The following is a 17,828-nucleotide window of genomic DNA, read 5'->3' as shown; positions in this document are numbered from 1 at the left end:
CCAGAGACACAAACTCTGTCTAATGTGTAGTAGGCTTCTAAACAAAACCTCTTGAAACTTCTATTAAAAAAAATAAACGAACAACTTTGATTTCACATTGACTGCTTTTGAATAGATAGATTTTGTTTTCATGGGTGTTAGAGTCCTTGACTCTTCAGACTCAGGATATATATATATATTTTTCCCCCCGGATAAAAGGATAATTTCCCTTGATAGCAGCATTACATCACTGCAATAATTATTTTGACAATAATCTAATGTTAGATTACTGTCAATGTGCATTAATCCTGGATCAAGTACTTAATTTGGTGAGTGATCAGGACTCAGAGTAGTAAGACTCCAGACAGAGCAGTGGGTGGTCGGCTGTTAAAACATTTGGAGTCTCTGGTCTGCGGTGCAATTTGCGTGAATATGAGACATAATCCCCGTCATTAATATGAAAACAGCATTGATACTCTTAAAGGGATATTCCACCAACACAGATACATTGGGTATCGCCATTCAGCCTCAAAAATACAGAGTGGTTTTTTTTGCCCATATCGCCCAGCCCTACTAAACTGACATAGTTACACTTAATGAATAGATGTTCTTAATGAACACATCAAACATGTATATTATCAGATGAACAAATGCACAGCCTGTCTGACTGATTTCATGTCTGAATATCTGACATTTCTTCTCATTTACAGCTCAAAGATTTTGATCAAAATTCAAATTGTGATCTTTTGCCCCCCATACCTGCATTTCTTTACAACTATAAGAATGTGGTGATTATTCAATAAGATGATGATGTACGGTGACACAAGACAATACAAATACCGTACGTCAAATGAAAGAGGGGTGACAGAAAATCTATAATCATTTGTGCATTGGGACTGAAAGACATTTTTTCCACACTTATCCCAGACTTTCCGTGCAATTCCCAACCTTTCCCAGACCTGGAAAATTATCAAACTATAATTCCCCAGACCTGCCGGTCCTGCAGAGTGCTGAATATTGCGACAGACAGCTAATTGTATATAATGACACAGGTTGATTTACAGACCCTGGATTCCACACAGCCTGCTTAGCAAGCCGTCTTCTCCATGATGGAAACTGGCAGGCCCTTATGGATTTGGAGAAAAATGCACTGGTAAAAAGTGGCACTCATACAAGATGATGGATGGACTTCCATTAGAACAAACTCTTTAAGGGATAACTGAGGTGTTTGGTTGAACCATGTGTATTTCAGAGATACTGAGTGAAGCTTTCTTTCTCCAAAGCACATATCTGCAGAGCGCCTGCAGTAAGTCCTGCCATCCCCAGATGCCCCATGGGGCTTAGGGACATTCATTTTCCCATTGACGTTTCTTAAAATCCTTATAAAAAGAGTTTTACTTGGACAAACCAAGTGATTCAGCTATATCCAGAATCATGGGAGACCATAGAACATTTCACTCGGACCAAAACCAAACACACATTGGTAGCATTCTTGCCTCGCACTCTCGGCTCACAGCAAGAAGGTCCTGGGTTCGATTCCCGCCTGGGACGCTGTTGGCACAGGGGGTATATGTCTCCCCATAACTTCGGTGCCTATAGTGCCCAGGTGGGCTACCTCGTCGAAAGGGCCTTTCTCTGTGGAGGTTGCATGTTCTCCCCGTGCTCCTCTGGCGTTTCCTCCATATATCGTCAATATGGACCTCCACTAAAAACATGCAGAAGATGGTCGTCTGACCGGCGGCGGTTGGAAGAAGTTGGTCCCCGGGCGCTTCACTGCAGCTGCCCACCACTCCAGGCCGGACCACGGAGGAGGACGAGGCCGGACCACGGAGGAGGACGAGGCCGGACCACGGAGGAGGACGAGGCCGGACCACGGAGGAGGACGAGCCAGGATGGGTCAAACGCGGACGACACATTTCACAGCGCATTCAAAAAGCATGTGTGTGTGTGTGGGTGTCTGTCCCTCACACTAGCGGAGTGCTCTGGGCATCTTAAGCTGAAAAAAGTTCAACATTTGGAGGAAAAGCGCGCTGCTCGTCCAGTCACTCCTCCTACCAGGGGGATCTTCAACCTCCGCTGCTGCCAGAATTGCCAATAATTTGGCTTTCATGTTTCCAGTGCAAACAATCAACAACATCAAACTGACGAAACCAGTTTCTCCTCCTCTCCCACATCACAGAGTGTTTCTCCTCCTCTCCTACATCACATCACGGAGCGTTTCCCCGGGGCCGAACACATCGTTCCTCTGTAGCTGTTGGCCTGGAGCCAGGGATTAGGGGCCTGTCTCTGCTCATATAGATTACAGCTGCTTCTGCAGCAGCAGATGGTGGCTGATAGAGCCAAACTTTAATTTAACCTATCTCACGCTCTGCACTCATATATTATCATTTGTATATGACGTGCTGATTAAAATCTTGTTGACATTATTTTGAACTTTACTTGTTACAGCCCCGGACATACCGGGAGAACTAGAAAGAACTAGCAGCAACGAAGACTGTTGCGTCCCTCACGTCTCCTGTGTCTCCTCACGACTCCCGTGTCTCCTCACGACTCCCGTGTCTCCTCACGTCTCCTGTGTCTCCTCACGTCTCCTGTGTCTCCTCACGTCTCCTGTGTCTCCTCACGTCTCCTGTGTCTCCTCATGTCTCCTGTGTCTCCTCACGTCTAATGTGTCTCCTCACATCTCCTGTGTCTCCTCACGTCTCCCGTGTCTCCTCACGTCTCCTGTGTCTCCTCACGTCTCCTGTCTCTCCTCACGTCTCCTGTGTCTCCTCACGTCTCCTGTATCTCCTCACGTCTCCTGTGTGTCCTCACGTCTCCTGTGTCTCCTCACGTCTCCTGTGTCTCCTCATGTCTCCTGTGTCTCCTCATGTCTCCTGTGTCTCACGTATCCTGTGTCTCCTCACGTCTAATGTGTCTCCTCACGTCTCCTGTGTCTCCTCACGTCTCCTGTGTCTCCTCACGTCTAATGTGTCTCCTCACGTCTCCTGTGTCTCCTCACGTCTCCTGACGTCTCCTGCGTCTCCTCACGTGTAATGTGTCTCCTCACGTCTCCTGTGTCTCCTCACGTCTCCTGTGTCTCCTCATGTCTCCTGTGTCTCACGTATCCTGTGTCTCCTCACGTCTAATGTGTCTCCTCACGTCTCCTGTGTCTCCTCACGTCTCCTGTGTCTCCTCATGTCTCCTGTGTCTCACGTATCCTGTGTCTCCTCACGTCTAATGTGTCTCCTCATGTCTCCTGTGTCTCCTCACGTCTCCTGTCTCTCCTCTCCTCACGTCTCCTGTGTCTCCTCACGTCTCCTCACGTCTAATGTGTCTCCTCACGTCTCCTGTGTCTCCTCACGTCTCCTGTATCTCCTCACGTCTCCTGTGTCTCCTCACGTCTCCTGTGTCTCCTCACGTCTCCTGTGTCTCCTCATGTCTCCTGTGTCTCCTCATGTCTCCTGTGTCTCACGTATCCTGTGTCTCCTCACGTCTAATGTGTCTCCTCACATCTCCTGTGTCTCCTCACGTCTCCTGTGTCTCCTCACGTCTCCTGTGTCTCCTCACGTCTCCTGTGTCTCCTCACATCTCCCATGTCTCCTCATGTCTCCTCACGTCTAATGTGTCTCCTCACGTCTCCTGTGTCTCCTCACGTCTCCTGTGTCTCCTCACGTCTAATGTGTCTCCTCATGTCTCCTGTGTCTCCTCATGTCTCCTGTGTCTCCTCACGTCTCCTGTGTCTCCTCACGTCTCCTGTGTCTCCTCATGTCTCCTGTGTCTCCTCATGTCTCCTGTGTCTCCTCACGTCTAATGTGTCTCCTCACATCTCCTGTGTCTCCTCACGTCTCCTGTGTCTCCTCACGTCTCCTGTGTCTCCTCACGTCTCCTGTGTCTCCTCACGTCTAATGTGTCTCCTCACGTCTCCTGTGTCTCCTCACGTCTCCTGTGTCTCCTCACGTCTAATGTGTCTCCTCACGTCTAATGTGTCTCCTCACGTCTCCTGTGTCTCCTCATGTCTCCTGTGTCTCCTCATGTCTCCTGTGTCTCCTCACATCTCCTGTGTCTCCTCACGTCTCCTGTGTCTCCTCACGTCTCCTCACGTCTCCTGTGTCTCCTCACGTCTCCTGTGTCTCCTCACGTCTCCTCATGTCTCCTGTGTCTCATCCCGTCTCCTGTGTCTCCTCACATCTCCTGTGTCTCCTCACGTCTCCTGTGTCTCCTCATGTCTCCTCACATCTCCTGTGTCTCCTCACGTCTCCTGTGTCTCCTCATGTCTCCTGTGTCTCCTCACATCTCCTGTGTCTCCTCACGTCTCCTGTGTCTCCTCACATCTCCTGTGTCTCCTCACGTCTCCTGTGTCTCCTCACATCTCCTGTGTCTCCTCACATCTCCTGTGTCTCCTCACGTCTCCTGTGTCTCCTCACATCTCCTGTGTCTCCTCACGTCTCCTCATGTCTCCTGTGTCTCATCACGTCTCCTGTGTCTCCTCACATCTCCTGTGTCTCCTCAAGTCTCCTGTGTCTCCTCATGTCTCCTGTGTCTCCTCAATCTCCTGTGTCTCCTCACGTCTCCTGTGTCTCCTCATGTCTCCTGTGTCTCCTCACATCTCCTGTGTCGCGGCCACAAAATTGCACTTGAACACACCACACAGACGACAGCACGTACGTTCCACGTCTGTGTGAAACCTGTGACTGTGGATATACAAACCAAATACATGAAACCAAGCACTACCAGTTCCACACCACTCTCACCCACCACTTAGACTGCTTCATAATATCACTACTTCGAATGGAGAATATGTCTGATGAAAAAGATGGAACTGGCGTTGTCAGGTCTTGTCTGGTCTTCTGCGTGTGGAAGAAGACAGGAAGAGGCGGAGGTGAAAAATAAGGAGAATATTGGCCTTTTATGAAATATCAGATATCAACCAGTCATTTGGTCCACTGCTAATATGATGGAGGTTCCTCCCTGACCACAGCTAGGTAAAAGTCTACTCTATCCACCTTATTTTTGGTGGCCATGATGCACCATGGGTGCTGCTTCCTTCTGCTGTCCTCTTCCCCCGTTACGTCTAGCTTGACACAACACAGCGCGTCTAATGTACCCGTCTGTAAACGCTGCAGCTGAGCTGATAAATGCAGACTTGTTCAACGAGCAACAGGTTAGCGGATGTGATAGATAACATCATTAGGCTACATTCCCAAAACTAGTGTTATTTTGTAACGAGCAAACTTTTAACGTCGGAGTTCGACAAGGAAATGCGATGCGAGGAGGCACGCGCTGCAGTCATGGGCTGCAGTGCAGAGTACTATCCAGGCAGCGTCAAGCCAGCGTAAACACAGCTGCTCACGTTCTAGACCGGATATTGCTCCCAGAATTATTTTACAGCAGGAGCCTCACAAAAATAAGGTGGATAGAAGCTGCAACAACAGTTTTCTTCTCACATTTATGCATTTACTCATTCAAACATGTGTTTTGTTGAAAGGAAGTGATGAATTCCAGAGTTTCCTTGGAGCTGACTAAGCGGGACATGCTGTCTTACTCAGCTGCTAACCTACACAGAATGACCTTATTTGGGGTTTTCCTGGAGAGATTGAGTGTCACACGGTGGTCTGAACGCTGCTGCGAGGCTTCCCCAGCTTGCCAAGATGAACATTATGACTCAACCCTTCTAAGACATTGAATGTCACCACAAACTTTAAATATTGATATTAGTAACAGCCTTCATATATCCATGTGGATTCAACCATAGTTAGTTGGTGTGTTCGCCATTTTTCAAAAAGCGTCTGAATTAGGGCTTCAACTAACCATTATTTTCCTTATCGATTAATCTGTCGATTATTCTCTCGATTAATCGATTAACTGTTTGGTCTATAAAATGTCAGAAGAAGGTGAAAACATGTCATTGGGTGTTTCCCAAAGCCTAAGATGACATCCTCAAATGTGCTGTTTTGTCCTGACCAACAGTCCACAACCCAAAGATATTCTGTTTACTCTCATAGAGGAGTAAAGACACCAGAAAATATGAACATTTTAGAAGCTGGAATCAGAGAATTTTGACTGAAAAAACCCCTCTAACGATTAATTGATTATCAATAGTTGTCGATTAATTTTCTGTCTATCGACTAACTCAGGGGTGTCACACTCAATTTCATCCCGGGCCACATCAGCCTTATGGTTGCCCTCAAAGGGCCGGTTGTAAATGTAACAGAATATAAATGTATCTAGCCTACTTCTTATCATATTACATCATTGCCTCTGATTGGATCAGTGCTGGTGTTTAGTAATAACATAATAATTAACTAGCTCTGAAAGCAGAGTTATAGGAAAAATAATGGCAAATAGACAACTAGTAGCTTACAGACAACTAGTAGCCTACAACTATTAGAACTAATTGAATGAGAATTGTATTGCACAAATTGCTTTCACGGGCCACATAAAATGAGATGCCGGGCCGGATTTGGCCCCCGGGCCTTGAGTTTGACACGTGGACAAATTGATTCATCGATTGATTCAGCTCTAGTCCGAATTTTCAACTGTTAATTTGATTCACTATATAGGCCACTATAAAATACCCACAATGCACAGCAAGCTAGCGAAAAAGCGAATGCACCTTACATTTTCTCCCATATACCACAATGCAATGCAGTCGTGTTTACCAAAGGAGAAGAAGAGTGAGATGTCCGAAACTCGTTTGATCGTTGCCCATATAGTTCACTATAATGATCAACACTACATGGAGAATAGCGAGTGAGAGAAGGAGTGAACCATCCTGAACAGGGCTTATAATCATAGTTATATGGCCTCTGGTGGATCCTTCTGCCTCTACTGCCCACCTGTCTAGAAGGCGGAGCTTGTGGGATGTATAACTTCAGGTTTGAGCTACATAAATGTGACACCTGCACACAGGAAAGTGTCACTACTGCTCACCAGCTTGTCACAGGAGGGAGACTGTTAGTGCACACACACACACACACCCACACGCACACGCACACACACACACACACACACAACACATCCACCTGTAAGAGCCTGTGTGCCCGTCAGAGAATGACACCAGCAAGCTCTCATGTCCACAACAAAGGCGTGTGGACGGCTGTGGGTTATTTAAAGTGATCCACACGGAATAGATTGAAATGCTGTATATGCGTTTATCGTTTGGAGGAACACTTGTGATGTAATGCGTTTGTGGAATGATTGTGCTTTGAGATTGCTCTGTTGTGTGACTATTTAGAGCCAACATGTTGACATGTGGAGATGGAGGGTGTTATTATTGGTTGTCAGGTTGAGGTGAAAGCAGGTTTCTTGGTGGGCCTGTCCGCTCACTAAACAACAGACTTAGAGCATTGTTGTTATTCTTGTCTCAAAGCACCGGTCCAGCAGCACAAGCTTCAGGTTGGCTGCTTGCTTTAGCTTTCCTTGTGCTCAGGCAAGGTGCGAAAGCACTGAGACAAAAATAAACCCAAAGAGCTGCTCTGTCTTGGTGAGTTAGAGTTGAATATTAACAATTTCAAGTCAGAATGAAGTCTATGTTGTTTAGTGTATTTGTTTAATTTGTAGACACTGGGGTATTGATCGTTGTTGTTTATGGGCTATAGCCAAATGCACTTGTGGTGTCTTTCTAACTGATATCAGGAACCTCAACGGAAATCAGTCAAGTTTAAGTCAAGTTTATTTATATAGCTTATAGTTATAGTTTATTTATATAGCCATATATATATATATATTATATATATAATCAGTCTCTTCCTCTATATCGTGTGATCCCTGATGGACAAGCTGTGAGGTCATCCTGCTTCTCGACTTTGTTGAATAAACTCAACTAAAACAAAATACCTAATGGTCCTTATTGTCATTATGAACGTCAGAAAGTGGCACCGATTATGACAACAATAACAAACGGCTAATACGCTGTGAAATACAAACAATGAAATGCACCAACAGTCTAAATGTGTGTGAACACAAAGTCTACATGTGTGTGAACACATTTTGTTTTGCACGATTCATTTTTACAGTTCGCACCACCTTTCTTTTTTTAAAGTTTATGGAGAATGTGTTGACCGCAGAGAATCTAACTTCTGGTTATTTTGTATCAGGCAAAAAAACAGAGTAAAGGCCCAATTTTACTCTACGTTAAAGATGGAGGTGGACAGAGCCTTGTGTCCGTACTCATTTCGTGCATTTTCTGTCCGTCATCTGAAAGCTTACGGATACGCATGAAACGCAGCAGAACCACACACACGCACTCATACATTTGACTCTCTACTGCCCACTGGTGAATGTACTGCTTAACATGATACCAAGGTAAAAGACGCATGGAGGTATGTAGGAAGTGACGATAACGTTTGAAACGGACGCATCTATTTACGTATGAAAATGGAGTATAAATGAGTCATTACACAACAAGTTCAAAATAATACAAAAAAGTACACATCTTTGTAATATAGCAATACTATGATGATGTGTCCAACAATGATATAAGAGGAACAAGGTGCAGCTACTGTCAGATGCAACAACGTAGCCAAAATCACAATAAAGAGGCTCGTCAAAGGGCAGTATGGCTTTTATACAGGTTAGCAAAGCATGCCATGTATTACGTGAAAAGTTTTCCCAAAAGTTAATACAAATACAAAATGAAAGTGAAAGGCTCCAAGCTAATTCCGTCGTTACAGGAAGATTAAACATAGCAATCACTAACAATCAGAGTGCTTGGCTGAAGCAAACCGTTGTACAAATAAGAATAAACATGATAATCTGAGACATCTGTTAATGCACATTGTGGAAACATGGGAGATAAGCAGATTGAGGGTCAGCCTCAGGAGCTGCAGGAACGCTGGTGAAATTAACAACACAGATGATGCACGTTGATAAGTGGATTATGGAGGATATCATGCGTGAGAATATCTGCTGGCTCAGAGATAAAATGTGAAAGAAGTGGCACCTGTAGGTATCCTGTCAAACAAACGAAACGATGATGAAGGAACGTACATTAAATATGATATTACTTTGGAGCTGTCCAAGGTCCTGGAACGCTAAAGTTAGCTTGAGTATGGTTTTCAGATCTCTTCTTGTTTGTAGTTGTACAGTATTGTCTTCCAACACATTGATATCTTCACAACGACGTGGCCTTCAGGAAAGTCCCTGGAGCCTGTCACTGTATGATATCAAAAAGTAGCAAAATGCGAGCACACTCGGAGAGTGAAGAAAGAGGTCCGGTGCACGGCACGGGTACAAATTAAACAAGAAAAAGCCAGCACTCAAAAAAGTCCTTTTGAATATTTAATTTACCTCAGTCAGGATAGCACGGCACATACATGTTTCGGCCTGACGGCCTTCTTCAGTGTGGTCTGATATCACACATTTAGTTTATCCTTATCTATCACCTCTGCCTCTTCCTTTATTCTTCCACAAGCAAAAGACCAGGCAACACCTGACATCAACATTTGCAACTTTTTATCAGACATCTTCTCCATTAGAAGTAGCTACGGCGAAACCTTCTAAGGGAGAGTGGTGTGAAAATGGCTGTCAGGCAAATGCTGCTTTGTTTCATGTATTCAGTTTGTATTTCCTCAGTCCAGGTCCTCAGAACGTTCGTGCTAGTTGACCATCAGCTGTAGTCTTTGCGCTGAGTTCAGATGCAACGTTGGCCGTTAGTTAGTCTGACGTCATTTGGTGTGTCTGGGCCCCAAGAACATAGTATTAGCTGTGTGTGTGTGTGTGTGTGTGTGTGTGTGTGTGAGAGAGAATCAGGCCTCATCAAACCTCTCTCACTAATCATCTGCTGGACAGAGCCCAATACTATTCATGTTCACACCACAAACAATGCATTACACCCTCACCCCCACAACACCTCACCCTCAAGCCCACAACATCTAACCCTGGCCCCCTCAACACCTCACACAGTCAGGGACAGCTCTTTGTATTTTGCTGCAAATACAGAATGTTTATCCGTTCACCTGCGTCGCGTTGAAGCACTTTTTACAGACTGGCTTAGTTTGATGTGTCCACGGGCTTGCCTTCGCTGTCGGCAACTTAAGCAAAATACTTCCACATTTCGCTCCGTGCATTTGCTTTCTCAACAAGCGTTGGGCGGCTTGCAAGACTCTCAGAACAAGCTGCTGCCATTTTCGCTGTGTCTGTCCTGTGTGTCGGGCTGCTGCGGAGGACTGAAGGACTGGCCAGAGAGCGAGCAGAGAGGGGAGGGGGGAAATTGGCACGCCCACACATGAAGCAGACATACCGCTCTTATTACAAGGATAGAAGTGGTCAAATGTCCGCGATGACGGGGGCGCGCTACACCGCTTTCTGGTCATTTCCCGGTATAAAGCGCATGTGTGAAAACGGCTAGACAGACAGACACACACACACACACACACACACACACACAGGCGCGCGGGAAGCTATCTCCCACGAGGGGGTCTGAAGCATATACTCGGACTTGCATATACTCGGACACAAGGCCGCGCCGCGCCGAGCACTTTGCGCGTGCACGTGTGAGGTGCGTGCGCGTGCACGTGCGAGGTGCGAGCACACGCAAAGTGCGCTGCGCGGCGCGGCCTTGTGCGAGCACGCTGCGTGAAGTTGGCACTTGTAATGCACAATTTATTGTCTTAAAACTTGAATGGAATCAGGGGTGCCGATTTATGTCTGTGCCAGTGCGTGCCCATGCTTGCGCATGCCCGTCGCCCAACCCATCCCCCGATAAAGCGATAAAGCTGACGCAAACGCACATAGGAGATTTAACAGCGACCTACAGACACACACACACACACACACACACACACACACACACTTCACACACCACTTCAGTTCGACAGAATAGGAACAAGCGACCGAAGCATGCTGTATGTGTCAGTCTGTCACTCTCTCTCTGATACCGCTCAATCCACAAGTGTGTTTACTCACTACGTCAGCAGGGTAGAGTGCACTGACTCATGCAGCCAATCAGATTGGGCTATGTTTTGATCAACTCGTTTTGTAACCCGGGGCCGCCAGCGGGCCTCGGGTGGAGGAGTTTGCTATCAAATCAATGTAAAGAGACTCGACCCGCCCAGCCACAGCCTAGAGCCCAGAGCAGAGCACCCACGAGGAAATGAGGGGAGAGAGAGAGAGAGAGAGAGAGATGCCTGTGACAGTCACTGAAGTTTCGCCAAATGAGGGTGGGGGCGGGGCTGCTGGGCGGGGCTGCTGGGGGGGGCTGGGGGGGGCTGCGTCAGGAAGGTGCAGGGGCTGAGGCCGCCACCAGGGGGGGCTGCAGCCCCGGCAGCTCCCCCTTTCCAGCGCGGTTGCACACACACACACACACACACCTCTTTAAATTCTCTGTCTGCCTTGTTTACACCCCCCGCAAATGCACGTGTGCACACAAACATGGCATTAAACAATGTCTTTACTATTATTCCAAAATGTGGAAAATAGTCAAATAATAATAAAGAATGTGACCAAGTTTGACTGGTAGTGTAAATAGGTATATACTGCACACGGATCATATGATGTATGTACACAACAAACACACCCCACCTTCTCAGCATCTTGCAAGGTGATGGCTGTCTGTGTGTGTGTGTGTGTGTGTGTGTGTGTGTGTGTATGTGTGTCTGCTCTGCTGTGTTTGTGATACAACACGCCCTCTGAGGCCCTGCTATGCCCCCGGGGGAGAGGAAAGGTAATGCAGCCGATTCAATCAGATCTCCGGCCGGCCGCCTCCTCGGGAAACAGAATCAAATCACAGCAGATCCCTCTGAGCCGTCACTGCACTCACTGCTGCCTCACACACACACACTCACTGCTGCCTCGGAGCCGGGAGGGGAATCCAAAAATGGCAGCTAATGCGCTTTGCGCACACACACACACACACACACACACACACACACACACACACACACACACACACACACAACTGGGATGGAATACAATGTGGCGTTTGTTAAAGGGACACTCCACAGAAAAACAATGCTGATTCATTTTGCACATGATCTCATACACAAACTGTGAAGTTGTGGACCAGTGATGTCATTTGTGCATGAATGACATCACTGGTCCACACAACTTCACTCAAATCAACTCTCAATAACTAGTCCAACTAAATGAATGCCTGCAAAACTGTTTACAGTTTTCAGATGTGTGTGTGTGTGTGAGATCATGTGCAAAAATAAATCAGCATTGTTTTTGGGTGGAGTGTCCCTTTAAGGGCTAATAAAGGCAAAGCTATTCAATAACACGCCGACTGCTTTTACAATAGGATGTTTTCAGTGAATTCAGCGTATTCATTTGTGGCAAAGCGCCAAAGAGATGCGGATGGATGAGTCTGTCGGAGCGGCGAGAAGCAATCAGTCAGTGGATAGAGCCTTCCATGACTTTATCATTTACAGTTTGGAGGGTATTTAGGAGAAACAACACGGCGACAAATGTTACCAGATGTCAAATGCACACTTCAGGGCCCCCCGATGTGAAATATCTCTGCTGTAATTTGCGGGAAAAGAGACAGAGTGGAGATAAAAAAAAAAAAAAGACGAAGCTTGGGACGACTAATATTATGCTTGGCAGACTGAGAGGGGAGCAAGAAAACAGCGCGGCCTGCTGGTGTCCCCCGGGAGCTAGCTTATGCAATTTGGCGACGGGCCAAAACAGAAACAGACGAGAACTTAGTGAGAGAACATTTCCCGACCACATAGTACACCGTGCCGCCTACGCAACACACCGCACAACACCAAACACCAAACACGCCTGTCTAAATTCAGCCTCTTGTCTGGCTGAATGTGAGGAGTCAGAGAAACATGGCGTCTCATCCGGGCAGACTGGAGAGGAAAGCTGCAGCAGACTTGAGTCCACACAGTCCTCATGGCCATGCTCCTTAAGGCTTTCTGAAGGTCCTGCCAGGCTCTTTATGCTTTGCTTTTTTAAATTAAATTAAAATCTTTCACAATGGTAATTTTGCAATATCCTAGCATGACATGGTTGCTATCAACATCATTTGTATCACTACGAAATAGCGGGAGATCAGGAGAAATGAGCAATAGAGAGCGAGAGTGAACGTCACTTCCTGCTTCAGCACTGTACCAGAGATTTTCATCCGCCGCTTATTTTCCCATAGACATTTGGTAAAATGTTCAGATATATTGAGAAACAGGAGAGATCGCATAACATTTCGCTCGGACCAAAACGTAATTTGTATTTAGGTTTTGGTCCGAGTGAAATGTTCTATGGTCTCTCCCGATTCGAAATATATCTGAACCGTTTGGTTTGACCAAGTCAAACTATTTTTACAAGCATTTTACGAAATGTCTATGGGAAAATAAATTGTGGAAGAAAATCTCTGGTACAGTGCTGAAGCAGGAAGTGGCGTTCACTTTGCCTCTCTATTGGGAGCACAGCAGGAGAAAGGGCGAAACATAAGGACAGTCCTGCACGGGAGTGTTGGAGAAACCAGGAGTGTTGGCAGGTATGGGCAATAAGAAATTGAATCCACCCCCCCCCACCCAAAAAATAAATAAATAAAAAATAAAGAAACAGTGACATTTGTAGGTTTGATGGCAGGAGGAGGAACTGAGAGACTAGAGGCTGATTCTGCTATCCTCATCTGGACATAGAGGAAAGTTTGGTGGTGTCCACTGGGCAGAGCCAAGCACTGATGCTGCCAGGGGTTAGTACACTACCTACTCATATGACTGTAAGCTAGCTACCACATGGAGTACGGACAGTAAGTACATCAGGATGATAACTGCTTATTAGTAGCAGTATCAGTAGTAGTAGAAGTAGCAGCACACTGCAGAAAATGTCGATGGATCACATACACATTTTGTGCTATCAATTTGAAATACAATTTACAACATGTCACAAGGAAAACTTTAAATCAAACCTGTAGTATTCTGTCAAATAATTGCATTTAAAAAAAAATGTCAATATCTTTCATCCCTAGTGTAGAGTGCCACAAGTTAGACAAGCTGAACACACGTAATCCGAGGTTTATGATCCTGTGTGATCCCTTCAGTTGGAGTCATAATCCTGTGTGGATCACGACATGGCAGCAGCAACATAGAAACAGGAACATAGCGTTGTGTTTTCAGACACACGTCTGTGATGCATTTATTCACAGTCACATCAGACTAGATTTAGGGCAGGAAACTGGCCCTACAGCAGGGCTCTTCAATTACTTTTCACCAAGGGCCACATTTTGCTGGGAAAAAAAAGTCAAAGGATATCAGCCCACGCTGCCATTCCAAGCCCCCAATAACACCTCCCTCCCTCCCTCCCTCCCCCCCCCCCCCTCCCCCTCCCTCCATCCCTCCATCCCTCCCCCCCTCCCTCCCTCCCCCCGCTGGCATGGCATCTCATTCACTTCCTGCTCTGCAGGGGGCAGGCGGGAAACAGGAAGCCCACTTCCTGGTTCTCTCAGCAGCTCTGTTTTCCTTCCAGCCGGGGGTCTGAGAGAGCGAAACACTATCTCTGTAAAGCACCGTGTGTCTCTGCCACTTTAACGCTGTGATTATCAAAGACCACGTGTTTTCACTTTGGCGGTGAGCGATGTCAAGTATGAGGACTAGATATATAAACCGTTGTACTATAATAGTCGGTCAGCTTATGTCGGTAACAATATAACCCCACATTCCTATTGGCCGATCATGTGCTCCGGCAAACACACAACCCCCGTGCAAAGATTAGACCCTAAGAGCTGCTTTTGTGAGAGAGTATTTTGCGACGGAGCCCAAATTCATCCAGCGACAAGACAGATACTGTTTCAGTTTAATGTCTCTGTGACGCAACAGGATGAAATACAACACAGGCTATTTCTCTGAAAGCCAGGCCTGCAGCGCACACATTTCTCACCAAACCAATCAAGTTGTAAGGCTCATGTTATTTGTTCGTTGCTGTTGTTGTTGTGTGCTTCAGGGGGGGGGCAGCTTTCTCACAAAACTCATTCACCCCAAAGAGGTACAGACAAAATCACCTCCAAGCAGCATACTGAGGAGGGAGTAATAAGCTTCATTTATACTTATTAGAAAGCGTCGCTCAGCACACGGTCGCAGACGAAAAATAAAGTGTCGCTCATGTTGCTGCATTGATGCTTCTCTCCTCGGCTCAGCGGTCACGTGACGCTAGAGACAGAGGGAGGCAGAGAACTAGTGCAGACAGCCAAGAGAGGGAACGCTGTCAGTGAACCCACGTCGGAGGCAAGATGTAACTGCAGCCGCGTATAATATAACGACACACAACCACACAACTCACCTCCTCTCTCTCTGGGAAGTTGGTCACGGTGTTCTTTGTGATTTTCACGAAGTCATACATCAAGGACAGGCTGATAAAAATAGCAGGGATTTCACGTTCATTCATTTCATTTCAGTGAAAACCAAAACAAGGAAGTCAAGCGCGTGCCCGTCTATATAGCCAATCACACTTCCGCGACATTATGTGACGTAGTCAGCGACACTAGACATTTCACTAGGTAGCAGACGCTGCTCACCGACACTTGAAAGTGTCGACTCAAGTCCTCATTTCTGTCGGCGACCTTTTTAAAAAGTGTCGGCAGACGAAGCATAAATTGGGCTTAAGAGTGTGCGTGTGCGTGTGTGTGTGTGTGTGTGTGTGTGTGTGCGTAAGAATGGGTGGAACCTGAGTGGGGAGTTCCGGTGGTGAAAAATTAAGCCAACGCGGATGTACCAAAACCTGCAGTTCTTCGAATGGCCACTTGAGGCTGGCTCCAAAAGGGAGGCAATCCCCATTCACCCCCTATGTTAAAATGCCTGACTTTACAGTAGAAATAAACATGTTTACAGTGTGGCAAAAAAATAAACGGTTTTGTTCTCTATAGCCAATTTAAACTTTCATGGCAACTGTACGGGGTGAATTTTTAGAACTCACCCGTTTAAAGTAAAATAGACGATACCACTGTCCAATGATGGCACAGCTCACGCATCACAGACCAATAGCAGGTGGTGCTGCGACTCGTCTCGTCCAAATTGACGTCACTTCTGGCTCCAGATAATCAAGATAGAGCATGTCTGGGAACGCCCATACAGGCTCTAGGAACGCCCACAATAGACGCTGGGTTAGCTGGCTCAGCCTTGCAGGGGGCGGGGTCAGGGTGGGGGTAAATTCCCCCGTTCTATCCATTCAGCAAAGTAAGAATTTAGCCGATAGCCCAGCCCAGGCAGACACGATCGGGGATTTAACCACCGCAGTAAACGCACATCTGAGCAGACGTCTTGTGTTCTGCTCTAGAACCCCCGAACCTGTAGTTTAGAGCCGCAGCACCTTCCTTTGGTGAGTCAGCCCATTGAGATATATGGGCGGTTTTACCCCACTCGCGCGCCAGCTGTTTAACATTTGGGCGTTCCCACTCGAGGATTTTCCAACGGGAGTCCACAAACCAATGGGTGACATCACGGTCACTATATCCATCTTTTGGTGGAACCGTATTTACTGTATATATATATATATATATATATACATATATATATATATATATATTTTTTTTTACTCTGGTCTGGTAATAACGTTGCACGTTCTCGGCCAGCTATAATGGCGATGCCACTGTGTAGTAAGAATATCAGACACTAGCGCTGTGGCCAGGTAAACAAACATGTTACATGTCAGGTTACATGGCGGCGATCGGCGTCTTCCAGCTTAGCTGACAGCACAAGAGTCAAATCAACAGGCCTGAGCCAGACCGCTGGGTGCGTTTGTTTGTGTCCCCGGCGCATGCCGGTGTGAATTCCCCATGTTTAAAACAGTTTTGTTGGCACAAAGGCCCGTGCCCAGCCAGAAAACTAGAGACTATATGAAGCTCCACCTCACGTTAGTCGGCTGTACAATGGAGTGGGGCGAACGGAGGAACAAAAAAAATAAAATAAAATAAAAATAATAACAATAATAATAATAGATCAAAATTCCACATGATCGATTCAATTCCTTAACGATCAATTATCGATTTTCGATAATTGATGAACATCCCTAATATATACAATATATGTATATATGTATATCTATATATATATATGTGTATATATATGTACATATGTATATGTATGTATATCCCTAATATATACAATCTATGTATATATGTATATATATATACAGTATGTGTATATATATGTACATATGTATATATATATGTATGTATATATATGTATGTATATATGTAAATATGTATATGTATATATGTATTTAGTAGGCCTCAGACTTGAATGAGCAGAGACTCAAAGGCATCATAAACAAAAATGATTTCCCTGACCAAATTAAATGATGGACTGCCATATCAGCTAGTCCTTGTTTCCTCCTGCACACGTTCTCACAGCAGCACAGTGGAGGAGAGCAGAGAAAATCAGTCACACACCAGCAGCACAATGACGTATGAATCAATAGGAGGTACACACAGGCTGGAGGCCCATTCATCCAGCCTGGCTGCTGTTAGCTCGTGCTGCGCCGCGGGGCTATCCTGGATTGGCCTCCAGTTTCTCAAATCCATCTTAGCGGCGATACCAATCTCTCCATCCATCCATCCATCAGAGATGGATTGCGAGGGGCCGGCGCGGCGCTGGGAGGGAGCCCCCCGCTGGAGAGGAGAGGAGACGCGGGCGCTCAGAACGTCCCCGGCCTTTTATTTGACGGGCTGTCAGCGCGGGCCGGGCTGGACTCCGGGCTTTGGGTTACGCTTTCAGAACACTGCACACAGGCTACCGGGGGGGGGGGGGGATACAAAGCAACACGACCTCCACACCGAGCCCTGGGAATAATTTTGGGATGACTGACATCTGCCAATCACGGACAAGAAAACTCACAGATGTGAGAGGGAGGCTGAGCGGAATGTTTTAAAGAAAGGCAGGGACCAGGGGGGGAGGAGGGGTGAATGGAACAAGAGAGAGAGGGAGAGA

At 46.4% G+C, this 17,828-nt stretch overlaps 1 protein-coding gene across 1 annotated transcript in view; it reads right to left on the bottom strand.

Moving 5' to 3' along the window:
* The window catches only part of LOC310791891 (partitioning defective 3 homolog), a gene marked incomplete at its 3' end in the record, with an annotated part of 552,527 nt that overhangs the window by 101,757 nt on the left and 432,942 nt on the right, over positions 1-17,828 (bottom strand).

The sequence above is a fragment of the Poromitra crassiceps genome, assembly GCF_964638095.1.
Source record: "Poromitra crassiceps genome assembly, chromosome: 17".
In the NCBI taxonomy this organism is placed as follows: Eukaryota; Metazoa; Chordata; class Actinopteri; order Beryciformes; family Melamphaidae; genus Poromitra; species Poromitra crassiceps.
Note: the sequence above shows the minus strand (reverse complement) of the source record. Positions and strands in the feature narration are given on the sequence as shown.